Source organism: Manis pentadactyla, chromosome 13 (genome assembly GCF_030020395.1).
Source record: "Manis pentadactyla isolate mManPen7 chromosome 13, mManPen7.hap1, whole genome shotgun sequence".
NCBI classification, from domain to species: Eukaryota; Metazoa; Chordata; class Mammalia; order Pholidota; family Manidae; genus Manis; species Manis pentadactyla.
The window spans coordinates 80,834,943-80,841,835 of record NC_080031.1 but is presented as its reverse complement, the minus strand read 5'-3'; the positions used below and the strand labels follow the sequence as shown (position 1 = coordinate 80,841,835).

The following is a 6,893-nucleotide window of genomic DNA, read 5'->3' as shown; positions in this document are numbered from 1 at the left end:
CTTTGAGAGCAGGGACTACTACATCTATAAAACTAAAAGATGCCCATGTAGACATTCTATGTATCATAGGCTGCCAGCAAAGGGGCTTTTTTAAAAAACTGGAAATAACTTACCTAAATTAATGTTTTTATTTGGGTATTTTTTCACTGCTGTCATTACTGTTTCTTCTCATGAACAAAGTGGGCTTAATTGATCCACCAGTTTCATCTCCAGCAGCAATGATAAAGCATGTGCATGATGAATTCGTGATTGGTCATAATGATTTAACCAAAGGATATGGGATTGAGAGAGGTAAACAAGGAAGCATGAAGAACATGAACATGCACTTAGGTAGCCTCCAAGGTACAATCTATTCAGTTTCTCAGGAGAAAGGGATACTAAGCAGATAGTTAACCTCAAGTGTGTACCCCAGAGACATTTTCTCTGGAGACGAATACAGATGTATAAAGTTATCCCTTCTTTTGGTAATACAGCATTCCAGTGATGGCATTTTTTCACCACATAGATTAGGAAATTGTTACGATTCCCAGGAGTTTCTGTTAACACTCTCTAAAGTAAAATTTCAGGTATGAACTTATGGTAATATCACCTGACAGTCTGAACTCTACTGTATCTAATTGGTTCCCTTATCAATAAGCAAATATCCTTCATCTGAACTGTTAATTTTAAAAAAATAAAGTTGTGTTACTTTCTTTTGGTCTACCACGTTGTATGACATAACTTATTTACCCAGGAGTCTGTACATATTTTATAGCTTATTACTTATACTTATTACTTTTCACATGAAATTGAATAACCTTTTTGCTAAAAACATCTTCAATACAGACTACACATGTTATTTAGATCAGGATTTCCAAAACATTGTGGAAAAGTAGAAAACTTTTCCTTTACTAAAATATGCAACTGTGTGAAATAAAATGATAAATTATGCATCAAAACAATAAAGATATAATTGAAAAGTACTGTATTGTGTGCTAGATATCTAAAACTTAGATTAACGTGAGTACCACCCTACCTTGTCTATCACTTCACTTAAATAGTTAGTGAATATTGGCATCAGCAAGCATAATAACCTCAAATATTTTTATTTTGTCATTATTTATATTTTCTCCTAAACATGGCTGTTAGTTGATAATACAGACATAAAAGCCTTAAGGGACTACTTATAATTTGTATCCTTTAAATATTCCCATGTGTAATTTTAATGGTGAATTTCTCATTGTTATTTTATAAGTTAACAATTACAAATGACTGTTGTGAGCAAAAATTAAAGCAGATACAAGAATTGTACAAAATATTAATGTTGATTTACATGACTGTATTAATATACTTAGTATATTTTTCTAGTTTTATTGAGACATAATTGATGTACAACATTGAGTTTAAGGTGCACAATTTGACGATTTGATACATTTATATACTGCAAAATGATTACCACAATGATGTTCATTCAGACATACATCACCTCACAAAATTACCTCATGTGCATGTGAGTCTTTGGTAATATATTTAAGATTTACAGTCTCAGCACCTTTCAACTGTGTAACACAATATTGGTACCTCTAGTCACCATGCTGTACATTAAATGCCCAGAACTTATGCCTATTAAAATTGGAAGTTTGATCCCTTTGATCAACATCTGCTATATATTCCAAAACCCCTGCTCCTGACAACCAATATTCTCTCTGTTTTTATGAACTTGGCTTACTTAGATTCCACATATAAGTGACACTGTACAGTATTCATCTTTACTATCTAACTCATTTCACTTAGAATAATGTCCTTTCGTTTCATCTATTTTGATGCAAATGGAAGGATCTCCTTGTATGTATATATTGTATTACCTTTATTCATTCATCTTTCAATAGACACAAGTTGTTTGTATGTTTTTGTTTTGACTTTTGCGACTAATCCTGCAATGAACATAGGTATGGAGTTGCCTTTTCAAAACAGATTGCTAGGTCACATGACTCCTTTGTCAAATGTTAGTTAGTTCAATGTACATGCATGAGTTTATATCTGGAATGTTGATTTGCTTCCATTGGTCTACAAGTCTACTTTCTTGCCAATGCCATATTGTTTTAATGACAATATCTTTGTAATGTAGTTTGAAATCACAAACTGTGAGGCCTCCAATTTTGTTCTTCCTCTGTCTACTAGGGTATTTTTATGCTTCTATATGACTTTGAAAATTATTTTGTATTTCTGTGAAAAATGCCTTTACAATTTTGATAAAGACTGCATTTAATCTACAAACAGCTCTGGATAAATTTGTCATTATGACAATATTAAGTTTTCTAATCCATAGATATGATACATATTTTCATTTATTTGTATTTTATTCAATTTCTTTAATCAACGTTTTATAATTCAGAGCACAGATCTTTTATCTCATTTGAATTTCTTGCTGAATATTTTATTGTTTTTGAAGGCATTATATGTGGGTGTGTTTTATTTATTTTCATATAGTTCATTTTTTTGTTTAGAAACAACTGAATGTGTATGTTGATTGTATATCATAGAAATTTACATTGTTATTTATAACTGTTTTATGGAGTTCTTGGGATTTTCTATATAAAAGATCATGTCATTTGCAAACAACGACAATTTACTTCTTCATTTCCAATTTGGGTATATTTCACATGTTTTATTTATTTGTCTAATTGCTTTAGTTAAGGTTTTCAGCACCTTACTGAAAAGAACTGGAGGGAAGGGACACACATGCCTTGTTCCTGATCTTGGAGGAAATTATTTGATCTTTCTATCATTGATTATAATGTTAGTTGTGGGATTGTCATATATCTCCTTAAACAAGGACACATGAAACTGAGAAACAGAGAAAAAAATGGATCTCTAGGAATGAAAAAATGATAAGAGAGTTGTATGATAACTTCAAATGAATCAATATTTGTGTAATAGGGATACCAGAAGGACAAGATAGAGACAAAGGGTTAGAAACATTCTTTGAGGAAATAACTGGTGAAAACTTCTGGGGAAGTTTTCTTTGGGGAAGATAATAGACACTCAGGTCACGGAAGGCCAGAGAACCTCTAACAAAGGAACCCCAGTAGGACACCACCAAGACATACAATAATTAAAATGGCAAAGATTAAGGATAAGGAGAAAGGATTGAAAGCAGCCAGAGAGAAAACAAAGATTACTTATAATGGAAATCCCATGAAACTATCATCAGACTTCTCAGCAGTAACTTTATAGGCTAGAAGGGAGGGGCATGAATAATTTGATGTACTGAAACAGAAGGATCTCCAACCAAGAATCTCACCCCAGCAAGATTTTCATTCAAATTTGAAGCAGAGATTAAACATTTCCCAGGTAAATGAAGGCCTAAGGAATTTATAACCATTAAACTAGAATTACAGAACACATTAAAAGGACTGTTGTAGACAGAAATGTTCCTTAGGCTGAAGAGCTTTCACCAGTGAAAATAAATGCACATTAAAGGTAGTAGACTAATTAATTAACCAGCACACAAAAAATTAAAACAAAACAAAGGTAGTGAAGTTAACTACATAAGATGGCTCAGAGGATACACAAAAAAATGCAGATTATGACATCTAATACATAAAGTGCAGAGGAGGAAAAGAAGACAAAAGCACTTTTAGATTGTGATTGAAATAAAGCAATCATCAACTTAATATAGGCTGTTATGTACTTCAGAAGCTATCCTTGAACCTTATGATAACCACAAACCTAAAGCCTGTAACAGACACACAAAAAAGTAAAAAAGGGAAATCCAACCACACAACACTAAATAAAACCATCAACAAGAGAGGAAGAAAGGAACAGAGAAGAACCACAAAACAAACAGAAAACAGTTAATAAACTGGTGATAATATATACTTACCAATAATTACATTAAATCTAAATGGACTGAATGTGCCAATCAAAATACATGAGTGGCAGTATAGATAAAGAAACAAGACCAATATATATGCTGCCTACAGGAGATTCATTTCAGACCCAAGACATGCACAAATTAAAAGTGAAGGGATCAAAAAGATGTTTCATGTAAATAATAAGGAGAAGATGATTCTAGTCCATGCTTTCTCTTCCATGGATGGAAGTTACACCCCACCATAAATTTCAAATTTATTTGTAGTTCAGGAAGTCCAAAGGTAAACTCCATATAATAGTTGTTATATATATAATAATATGATTTCTTTGTTTATAGTATTTCATAAAGAATGGAGTATATCAGACAGGAAGTAATAATAGGTAGAAAGAAACATTACTTTGATAATCACTGATATAAAGATGGTGGCACAATAAAATACCTGATTTGTGGCAACACATGCCTTGTTGAATTTCTTTTATAAACAAAATTTTGTCAATAATTTAAATTTATATCAAATACATAGCTCCAGGAGAACGATTCTGTTAGAGCATAAGACAGCCAGCTAGGCAAAAGCAGCCAAGTTAATTCATTGAATAAATTTGTGAGGTGTGTGGAAACATTGTAATAAGGATTTGAGGTCAACAGACTTTTAACATCAACAAATAAAATTCAACAATAAGAAAACAAACAATCCCACTGAAAATTGAGCACTTCACTGATGCAGACAGATGTCAAATACACATTTGAAAAGATGCTCCATATCATATGTCTTCAAGAAAATAAAAATTAAATCAATGAGATACCACTGCATACAATTTGAATGACCAGTTCCCGACATTAGTAGAAATGCTGCTGAGAAGGTGCAGCACCAGGAAGTCGTACATATTAGTTACAGGAATTCAAAATGTTACAGCCACTTGGAAGCCAGTTTTGGTGGGTTTTTTACAAACCATCTATACTTTTATCATGTGGTCCAGCAAACACATTCCTTGGTATTTACCCAAAGGAGTTGAAAACTTATGTACACAAATGAAAATGCAAAAGAATATCTATAGCAGCTTTGTTCTTAATTGCTAAAACTTGGAACAAGCCAAGGTGGCATTCAGCAGGTGGAAAGGTAAATGAATGTGGTGCATGCAGACAACGGGATATTATTCATAAATAAAAGGAAACGAGCCATCTAGCTATAAAAATACATGGAGAAACTTACATGCCCATTACTAAGTAAAATAAGCTAATTTCAAAATGTTCTTTATTGCACGATTCCAACTATATCACATTCTACAAAAGCCAAAACTATGGAGAATGGAAGAATTCAGTGGCTGGCAGAAGCCGATGGAAGTAAGGGAGGAAAGTAGGCAAAGCACAGAAGATTCTGGGGGTAGTAAAATGCTCTGTGTGATGTTATACTCATGAGTAAATGTCATTTTACATTTAAACAACTCACAGAATGCAAAACACTAAGATAGAAACACTAATGTAAACTATGGATGTTGAGTAATAATGAAATGTCAACGGTACATTCTTGGTTTAAAAGAGGCATGACTCTAGTTAGTATATTGCTCTTGTGGGAGGCTATGTATTTGTGGGTATAAGGGTTATGGAGAAAATCTCTATACCTCACAATCAATTTTGTTACAAACCTAAAAATCTTCTAAAAAGAGTCTTCAAAGGATTTTAAGTAAAAATATTACAAAATAATGGACATAAACTTATTGATGATAATTGTTATTGAAATAAAAGATGGAATACCTAATGATTTTGGATGAATAGTCCCTTCAGCAACATTCCCAGAAAGTTTTTTAAGGTATTATTTTTTAGACTATATATCATGGGATTAAAGATTAGGGGAGCCATGGTGTAGAACACAGACATGACAAGGTCAAAAATGGAAGGGGCTTGTGAAATCGGCCTCATGTATGCAGAGAAACCAGTGGAGAGAAATATTACAGTCACAGTCAGATGTGGAAGGCAAGTGGAGAAGGCTTCTGACTGACCTTCTGTTGATGGCATTTTCTTGACAGTGGAGAAGATGTAGACATAGGAAACAAAGACGAAAATAAAACAGCAGTTATCCAATACCACACTAATGAGGATAGGTACAATTTCTCTTTTTTATTGTTTCTGAGCAAGAAATAGCCAATAACTGTGGGATATCACACAAAAAAATGATGGACCACATTAGAACCACAGTAGGATAAGGAGAAGGTACCGGCTGTGTGCATTATGGTGAGCAGACCCCCACCCAGCAAGGACACGGCTGTCAACTGAACACACATATTCACATTCATAATGACCTCATAGTGCAGGGGGTGGCATATGGCAGCATAGTGGTCAAAGCACATCACGGTGAGGAGATTCAGCTCTGCAGTTGCTAAAAACACAAGCAGAAAGACCTGGGCTACACAGCCAAGAAATGAGATGGAGTTACTGTGAGTCAAGGAGTTGGCAATGGATTTGGCGATTGTTAATGTAACTAGGCAGAGATCCAAGAAGGACAAATTTTTCAGGAAGAAGTACATGGGGGTGCAGAGACGCTTGTCCAAAGTTATGATCATGATAATGAGGACGTTTCCCATTAGTGCAAAGAAGCATATCAAGATGAAGAGCACTGAGTGCAAAATGTACATATTTTCATTGGTAGAAAATCCAGTGAGGATAAATTCTGTCACAGCTGTGAGATTTGTTGTGCTTGGAGACATAAATCTGTATTTAAAAAAAAGAGAAATGAAACGCCATTTTCATGTGATTCCATATTCAACTTACAATATAGTTGTATATTCATATAGTCATCACACCATCTACTTAATTAAAATGTTTCTCCTATCCTGTGGGTTGATCACCAACAGTACCTGAATAACATTGCTTTACCGAACCACTTTATACTCAGTGCACATGCACGTGCCATTTTTATTACCCAAATATGTTCTATGACAGATGCTAAAGGACTGAAAATTTGAACCGACCTTAACGTGTGTCCTGATGTAAAGTACCCTCCCCATGTCTATAAATGGATCCTGAGAAACAAACCGATAAC

General features: G+C 33.8%; 1 pseudogene; it reads right to left on the bottom strand.

Moving 5' to 3' along the window:
• Positions 1-5,608: 5,608 nt before the first annotated feature.
• Positions 5,609-6,558, bottom strand: LOC130680255 (olfactory receptor 14A16-like; annotated as a pseudogene).
• Positions 6,559-6,893: the final 335 nt, after the last annotated feature.